At 38.6% G+C, this 8,561-nt stretch overlaps 1 protein-coding gene across 1 annotated transcript in view; it reads left to right on the top strand.

Moving 5' to 3' along the window:
* The first annotated feature begins 108 nt into the window (after positions 1-108).
* The window catches only part of SESN3 (sestrin 3), a 54,304-nt gene continuing 45,851 nt past the window's right edge, over positions 109-8,561 (top strand). The window contains exon 1 of the mRNA XM_014538635.1: positions 109-307. The gene's annotated coding sequence lies outside the window, so the exon portion shown is untranslated. The remainder of the gene's footprint in view (positions 308-8,561) is intronic.

The following is an 8,561-nucleotide window of genomic DNA, read 5'->3' on the forward strand; positions in this document are numbered from 1 at the left end:
CTGCAGCGAGGCTCCGAGGGACCCCGGGCACCTTCCCCCGCTGAGGCCGGGAAAGGGGGCGTGGGTGGAGGGTGCAGGGTGGAGGCTGCTGCTTTGTAGCTCGGCGGGGACAGACTCTGGTCCCGAGGGGTTGGCGATTTTTTTTTTAACTTTTTATTTTTTTGGTAAGGGGGTGCTGTGTCCTGTGTTCCGGCTCATCTTACCTAACCAGCCGGCTCCTCGGGCGCAGGGCAGGGAGCGGGGAGGACCTGTTCGATTCTCCTGCCGGTGCTGTTGATGGAGGCCGGGGTGAAGTCGGAACGGCCAGGTCTGGTCTGGAGGAACCTGGCTCCCTCCCTCTTCGCGGTGGCTCTCTCTCTTGCGGGTGTTTTTGTTGACTCGGTTCCCTTCTGCCTCCCTGGCGTGCGCTCTCTCCCCTTAACACCCCCCCCTTTTTTTTTTACATTTTTCTGATGGTAGTCTTGTGCCTATAACTCAATCATGCAAGGAATTGGTAAAGCAGCTTGAACTTTATGCCCATGGGAAATGCTATTCGACCTTACAGTTCCTCCGGCAGGGATGAGGCGGGGGGGTGGGGCGGGAGGAGACGGGGGTGAACGGGAGTGATCCCTTTTTTAGCAGCCCCTCCCCCGCTCGCGTGTGTCCCGAAAAATCGGACGCACCACCAGCTTATTGCTTCCCCGAGTGACTGATGGAAAGTTTACTCCGGTATTGTTTGGCTTACTTGGCTTAATCGCTCCGTTAGAGGGAGGAGGAGGAGGGGGGGGGGCATGTCGCTTTAGACCGAGAAGAGCTTTTAATCAGACTTTAACACTGGCCACTGGGTAATATCATAATCAATCTATTCTTTCCCAAACCCTGTTTTTTGCATGTCGTTAAGTGGGGACATTCGTGGCGGTGCTTGTTTGCCCAGGACAAATGAATTAAAATTGCTGAGTTGTGCAAACGCGTCGGGACTGAAGGACTAAGATGAATAGGGCACCGTTTTTTAGTCCACTTCTCTAAATACAGTTCAGTTGGGATTGCTCTTTATATATTAAAAAAAAAAAAAGAAAGGAAGCAAGCATATAAGTAAGCAAGCTCAAATATTTGCGCTCTTTGTCCAAAAACTGTTTTTCTTCCTCTGTGGGTCAGGCCAAGTGCCAATCAAAGTTGTTTTTCAAGCCTCTTTTCCCTGCAGTAGGGCTGCTGCTTCCCTCCGCCCCCCCCCCCCCCCCATTTTATTGGAGAGCATGAAGAAGGCAAAGAGATTGCAGATTTGAAGTTAATCGAACAGTTAAATATGTCTTAAATTGTGTTTATTGAGTATGTTTTTCTTGAAACAGATTTTTATTCAATGTTCACGTTGAGTATGTGCAGTTATTTTTTTCCATAAACTCTGGGATCAAATTACAGTTGATACTTGTTCAGCTCATTGTAGGGCAGCTTGTGAGAAATGTAATGGATCAGAAGTGCAGATCTGCTTAGTTCAATGTTAACTCTTTCGCTTCGGGGCCAGATGTCCTCTGAACTAAACTATTTAAAAAATAATTATTATTTCCCAACTGTAAAAGTGGTAAGTTATGTCTTTAACGTGAAAAAAAAAGGTGTTGTTTAATACACATTTGATTAAACTCCAGCCCGGTTAAAATACCTTTTTTTTTTTTAAGTGAAGCAGCGGTTCTCAACCTGTGGGTCGCGACCCCTTTGGCGGTCGAACGACCCTTTCACAGGGGTCGCCTAAGACCATCCTGCATATCAGATATTTACATTACGATTCTTAACAGTAGCAACATTACAGTTACGAAGTAGCAACGAAAATAATTTTATGGTTGGGTCACAACATGAGGAACTGTATTTAAAGGGCCAGAAGGTTGAGAACCACTGATAGAGAGCTATATTGAGTTTGATTTTTTTTTTTTTTTAGTGGCTCTGTCAATTTGGTAGGCTAATAAAATGTTTGGAGGGGACTTTTTTTTTCTTTTGTGAGAACTATGGCTATGGATTCATCTTACTTTGCTACTAGCATTCTTTATATCTTTCTCTTAGCTTTTAGGAAACCATTTCTGTTTACCTAGAAAGAACATCCTCATTTCTAGCCATTACTAAAAGAAAAAGGTAAATGAAAAATGGATATTCACCATTTTTATAGTTTAATTACTATGCATACCTCTGCCAATATTCCAGTTTTTAACAACTCCAAGAGATATTTAATATTGATTCATGCAGTAGCATGAAATAGCTTTAGATGGAAATGGAATTGTTTGAGCCAGTTATGACATGACTTGGCAACATAAGTAGCTTTTTAAGAGTAGTATTCTTAAGTGCTCTTTAAAAATATCAAGTATTTAGCATTTTAAATTCTTTATCATTCTAAAAGCATGTAAGAGTTTATTTCTAATAGAGATGGTTTTCTTTTTGATACAAAGTATATATATATAACTTTTTATACAAAGTATATAAAATTCATCTGCAACCCTCAAAATGTGATTCTCCACATTTATTCTGTTTTCTGTTTAATAATGTGTTTAGTAATAACCAAGTGAGTCATAGCATTTTGAATTTTTGTTGGGAAGAATGAAACTCATGCACACCCAGTGTAAATTACTCTTTGCAGTTATAATCCTCATTAATGATGGGGGAAGAGTCACCTTTATAGGTGGCATGATGCCTTTTTCTAAGTGGCTTAATTTGTTTAAGTGTGTTGATTTGGGGGTATCTTCAAAAGGAACTGGATTCACCTTCACATGAAATAATTTGGTTTAACTCTGTATCTGAAAATTGAATTGTATATTGTATGAGAATCACATTTATTCTTAGAAGTGCCTTTATAATTTTGATTCAGTGTCCTCCAAAATAAAGAGACTTTCACATTTTGTGAATTCCAGAATCACTACATTAGCAGTTATGTTTTAGCAATTTATTTGGTGATGGGGGAAGTGGGAAGAGCAGTGGAATCCCTTTTACAAATGAAATCTTATATTGAAACTGAACTATGAAGTACATAAATATACAAAACCATTATTTTTATGTGTTTTTGTGACAAAGTAACAACTACTGATAACAATAACTTTGTATCCTCACAAGTAAAAATTTAACATAAGTAGAGATGTACAGAATTGAATTTTAGCCCTGTACCAGAATAATCTTGTAGCAAAAGATAACTTTTTAAACAATGTTAAAATTTGATAAAACTTATTTTGGGATAGCAATATTTTTAAATTATAATTTTAAAATAATTTACAATATACTTGAAAATTTAATCCAACTCAAGCATTTTTGAACACAAGCATTTTAGGGCTCCATAAAAAACAGCTTGCAAACCATTGCATATTGGATTGCTATCATAAATTCACTGCTTAATTTCTGCTTAGTTCATCCTATATAATAAAAGCATAATATGCAAATCGATTGAACAGTGGAATGACTGGTTATTATGACACGCACTGAACACCAGGGGGGCAGATGCTCAATGTACGAGCTGCCCCCTGGTGGTCAGTGCGCTCCCACAGGGGGAGCGCCGCTCAGCCAGAAGCCGGGGTGCCGGAGTTCACAGCTAGCTGGTGGAGTTCACAGCTGGCAAGCATACCCTCTCCTGCCTCCCCTGTAGGCGAGGCGGGGAGGGGAAGGAGCGAGGGGTCTTGGACTGCGAGAGGGTGCAGGCGTGGCTGAGGGACTCCCTACCCCTCACTCCAGTGCAAGAATCTTGTGCACTGGGCCTCTAGTTTAAAATAAAACTGTAAAAAACTGCTTTTGACAATCAAAATTATGTACATAAGAAACCTGATTAACCAAGGTAGAATACAACCACTAATCCACAGTCATAGCAATTCTATTCTATTGGTTCAACCATATAAAATTGCTATTAACTGACAAATTTGACTAGAAAAATGAGGTCCATATAGCTCAACCCAATATTTCTCATTTTATTTCACAGTCTCTTCACTTATAAACCCATAAAAAAAGGTGTCAAAATAAGTTACTATATAAGCAAAGTGGAAAAATGCAACAAACCAACAAACATATACCACTGGAACTACTGAACATACTAAGAATTTTTAAATGTTTAAACCTTTAACTTATGGTGCAGAGTTTTATTTACTTCAATAGCATTAACTGCTTAATAGCCTACTGTAATAGGCCACCTTTTATTTATTGGAAAATGAGTGGACTGACAGTGATCTACCTTTCTTAATGTAGTTTAGCACTCCACTTTAAAATATATCTAGTTGTTCCTGGAATTTCTTCAAGTAAAATGTATTACTCTTCAAAAATTCATTAACTTTTCCTTAATAAATACAGGCATTTCCTCTTTTGCCTGTAAATGAGAGGTAAAAATATGCATTTAGTTAGAATGATCAATACTTTAAAATTTGTATCCAACTCCCACTTAAATAATAATTCATTGAGTACCTTTTGGTTTTTCAAATAATTAAATAAAATTGCCTTTTGGACACTTTTAACAGTTGAGGGAAATTGGTACTCAATTTGAAAAGACTAATAGTTAAGGATGGTTGTGTTTAATAGAAGTTGGGGCAAATCGAGGGTAAAGCAAATAATTTTTAATTATTTTAATTTGGGAAAAAAGTTATGGAAGTAAAAGTCTCTGTCTTTTCCCCCCATCTCTTCATCCCTTCCTTTTTTGCTCTTTTGAAGGGATTGGGTTATGTTTGTCAGACCATTGGTTCTCAACCTTCCTAATGCCGCAACCCTTTTTTAATACAGTTCCTCATGTTGTGGGGACCCCCAAACATAAAATTATTTTGCTACTTTTATGAATCATAATGTAAATATCTGATATGCAGTATGTATTTTCATTGTTACAAATTGAGCATAATTAAAGCATAGTGATTAATCACAAAAACAATATGTAATTATATATGTGTTTTCCCATGGTCTTAGGCGACCCCTGTGAAAGGGTCGTTCGACCCCCAAGGGGGTCGCGACCCACAGGTTGAGAACCGCTGGTCTAGCCAGTGGTTGGCAAACTGCGGCTCGAGAGCCACATGCGGCTCTTTGGCCCCTTGAGTGTGGCTCTTTCACAAAATACCAATTTCTGCGTATGGGCCACGAAGTTTCAATCGCACTGTACGTGCATACCCACACGTGGTATTTTGTGAAAGAGCCACACTCAAGAGGCCAAAGAGCCCCATGTGGCTCGCGAGCCGCAGTTTGCGGACCACGGGTCTAGACCATTACAATTTTTAGAGTGTTGTCACGTAGTCTTAATTGATTGTCACAAACTGAGAAAATTCAAGTGGTGTGGACTTTGCCATATAACTAGTAAGATGCCCATTTAATTCTCATTACTGCTTCTATAGTAACTAAACCGTACTTCCATACTTCTATTGTCTCTTGCAGTGTTGAGGTTTTCAGGGAATATCCCCACTCCCAGCGTTGCATCTGGAAAATGTCTATAGGTACCTAAAACTCTCCAGGTAATATTGGTTGGAAGTATGGATTTTAGCTACCCTAACACATTATTGCAGATAACTGGAGGGAAAGGAGAGGATATAGCTGGCTATTTTTATTATCTCTGTAACAGTTGTTTGTTATATTCCTTAATAAGATAAAGTAGCACTTGTCAAATATGATCTCCAGATCCTGGGGGGATGTCCAATACCCTTTGGGGATCAAGAGGTCAAACTATTTTTATAATCATACCAAGACTTTATTGCCTTTTTCACTGTGTGCAAAAGCATTAGAAGTAAAACTGTGCTGGCCCCATAGTGTAAGTTAACCCTTTGAGTGCCAACCAATATCCTAGGAACGATGCTAAAATTGCCAAGGCATTTTTGCTGATTTTACAGCAGTTTAGGAAAAAAATTATGAATCGCAAGTAAATGAAGTTACATATTCAAAAACTTAAGGAAACCTTTACTACATTTGTTTTCTGCACTTAGGTGCCATCTGTCAATAAAGAGTGAACTACTAGCATCTAATAGTGACACTGCAGGAGGAACGAGATAGCGCTCCCGGCACTTTTGGCGAAAGACCGGAGGAGCGTGATCGCGCTCCCCAGCACTCTAGGGGTTAAGGTAGTGGCACCAAGCAGTTATCATTGTATTCTTCACTACCATATATTCAGTGAAAAAAATGCCAGTTACATTTAAGAGTGTCCTTGAAGAAGCAGTAAAAATTTAAAATGTTAATACCTTAATCCTTGATTGTCCATCTTTTTAAAATATCCTGGGTGACAAAATGAGAAGGATATAAAGCCCTTCTATTGCATTTCTATAGAAAAAAACCTTGAGCAGTTGTCTTAGTTACAAGCTAAACTAACCACTTTTTTAAAGTAACCACATTTTTAAAAATGTTTATAGCAGTTTTATTCAAAACTAGAGGCCTGATGCACGAAATTCGTGCAAGGGGCTTGGCCCTCGCAGCCCTGGCTTCATCCGGAAGGACATCCAGAAGGTTGTTCAGCTGCCCGGTCTAATTAGCATATTACACTTTTATTATTATAGATTGCCCAAAACTGGAAACACAGATATCCTTCAGTGGGTGAATGTAAAACAAACTACATCCATACAATGGAAACTTATCCATAAAAAGCAAATATATATGAATCTCAAAGATGTTACGCACTGAAAGAAGCCAGTCTCCGATGTTACATCCTCTATGATTCTATGTACATGACATTCTGGAAAAAGCCAATCTAAAGGGACAGATTGGTGGTGAAGGTTTGACGAGAAAAGGGCAGTGTAAGGGGATTTTCTGGGGCTATGGAACTGCTATGTCGTGACTGTGGAGATAGGGAGACAAATATGTTAAGACACACAGAACTGCACATACGAAAAAGTTAATTTTATGGTATGTTAATTTTAAAGTTTTCAAACTGTAACCCCATTTTTATTTAAAAAACAAACTTTGGATATTTGATTAAAATTTTCAAAAAACACATGGACATGGACAGTGTGGTGATTGCCAGGGGAGTTCAGGTGGGGGAAGGTGCAGAAGGGGATGAGGGGATGAATGGTGATAGATGGAGACTTGACTTGGTGTGGTGATCACACAATGCAGTGTACAGATGATATGCTGTAGAATTGTGCACCTGAAATCTGTATAATTTCATTACCTAGTGTCACCCCAATAAATTCAATAAAAAGGAAAAAAATCTTAAAAAAGAATAATGTGACCCCAAACATTCAAAGAAAAAACTGACAATATTCATTGCCTTGAAGAAATTCAAACTTTCAAGGAAATAGTAGAATTTTGGAAAATGTGTATCTGCCATCATTAGCCTGAAAGCTTCCCAGTTCTTAAAGGCTTTCTCTTCGGTGATGTTAATGGATATGCTTTTTTGATGCTGTATAACAAAATGTGTCAACATTATGAAGATCTGCATAATTTAATAATCAATATCTTCCAGATGATCAATATATAAAGCCATTGCTACTCAGAACCTTTCTTTTACAGCTACGAACCAGCCAAGTAAGCACAATGGGCATAATCTTTGCCATCTGACCATTCTTCTTTATCCCAGGAAATAAATACTGTCAGTTGTTTTTCTTGAATTTTCAGGATCACTTGACTCATTTTTGAGAAAATGTTTATCAAAATCATACACGGATCAAATAAAAGATCCATTCAACATACAAGACAGACAAGTGGATTTTAATAAAACAGGATAGAAAGTTAAGTTTACTGGTGGAGTTTCAGATTCTACATGGCAGCTAACCTTCAAGAAGCTACTTGTCACGCTTCAGTGTGGTATCAAAGAATATTCACAGTTGTCTTTTTTGTTTTCCAACTACATATCTGTGGGAGGCCATATTTTCTGCACTTGAAAGCATATCACCAGAGATTGAATGAAGAAGCAAATATGAAATTCAGCTGTCTTCTATTAAACAGAGATTTGCAAAAAATGTAAACGCCATTCTTTACTGTTTTTGTTTTGGAAAATTTATTTGTATAAAAATATGTGACTTAAGTTAACATTAATGGATTATTTAAATGAATCAAACATTTACATTTTTCTCAGTTTTAATTTATAATAAAATAAATATTGGCAGTTATAACCCACACATAACCAAAAGCTCTTTGGGGTCTTCAATACTTCTTAAGAGTGTGAAGGAGTTTCAAAGCCAAAGTATTTAAGAACTGCTCAGCCAGAGTTCCTCACAGCACTGAGTGGTACATATAAATTCTTCAAAACTCTGTGACAGCTCCAGACAGTCTTCTCTAATCTTCAAACTCTGCCTTCTCCCTCTGTTCGCAGGACTGCCATGCTACCCAAGTATACTGCATTTATTGCACTTAGCACATTGAATTAGAATGAACAATTTGCATATATCGTTCCTCTGTGAGGTTGCCTCTTATTTGGGATCTGGTTAATGGAAAATTTATTTTTAGCAAAATAGGATTTTGATTTAAATATATATTGCACCCGCCGAAACCGGTTTGGCTCAGTGGATAGAGCATCGGCCTGCGGACTGAAAGGTCCCAGGTTCGATTCCGGTCAAGGGCATGTACCTGGGTTGCGGGCACATCCCCAGTAGGAGATGTGCCTGAGGCAGCTGATCGATGTTTCTCTCTCATCGATGTTTCTAACTCTCTATCTCTCTCCCTTCCTCTCTGTA

The sequence above is a fragment of the Myotis brandtii genome, unplaced genomic scaffold (genome assembly GCF_000412655.1).
Source record: "Myotis brandtii unplaced genomic scaffold, ASM41265v1 scaffold1043, whole genome shotgun sequence".
Taxonomy (NCBI): Eukaryota; Metazoa; Chordata; class Mammalia; order Chiroptera; family Vespertilionidae; genus Myotis; species Myotis brandtii.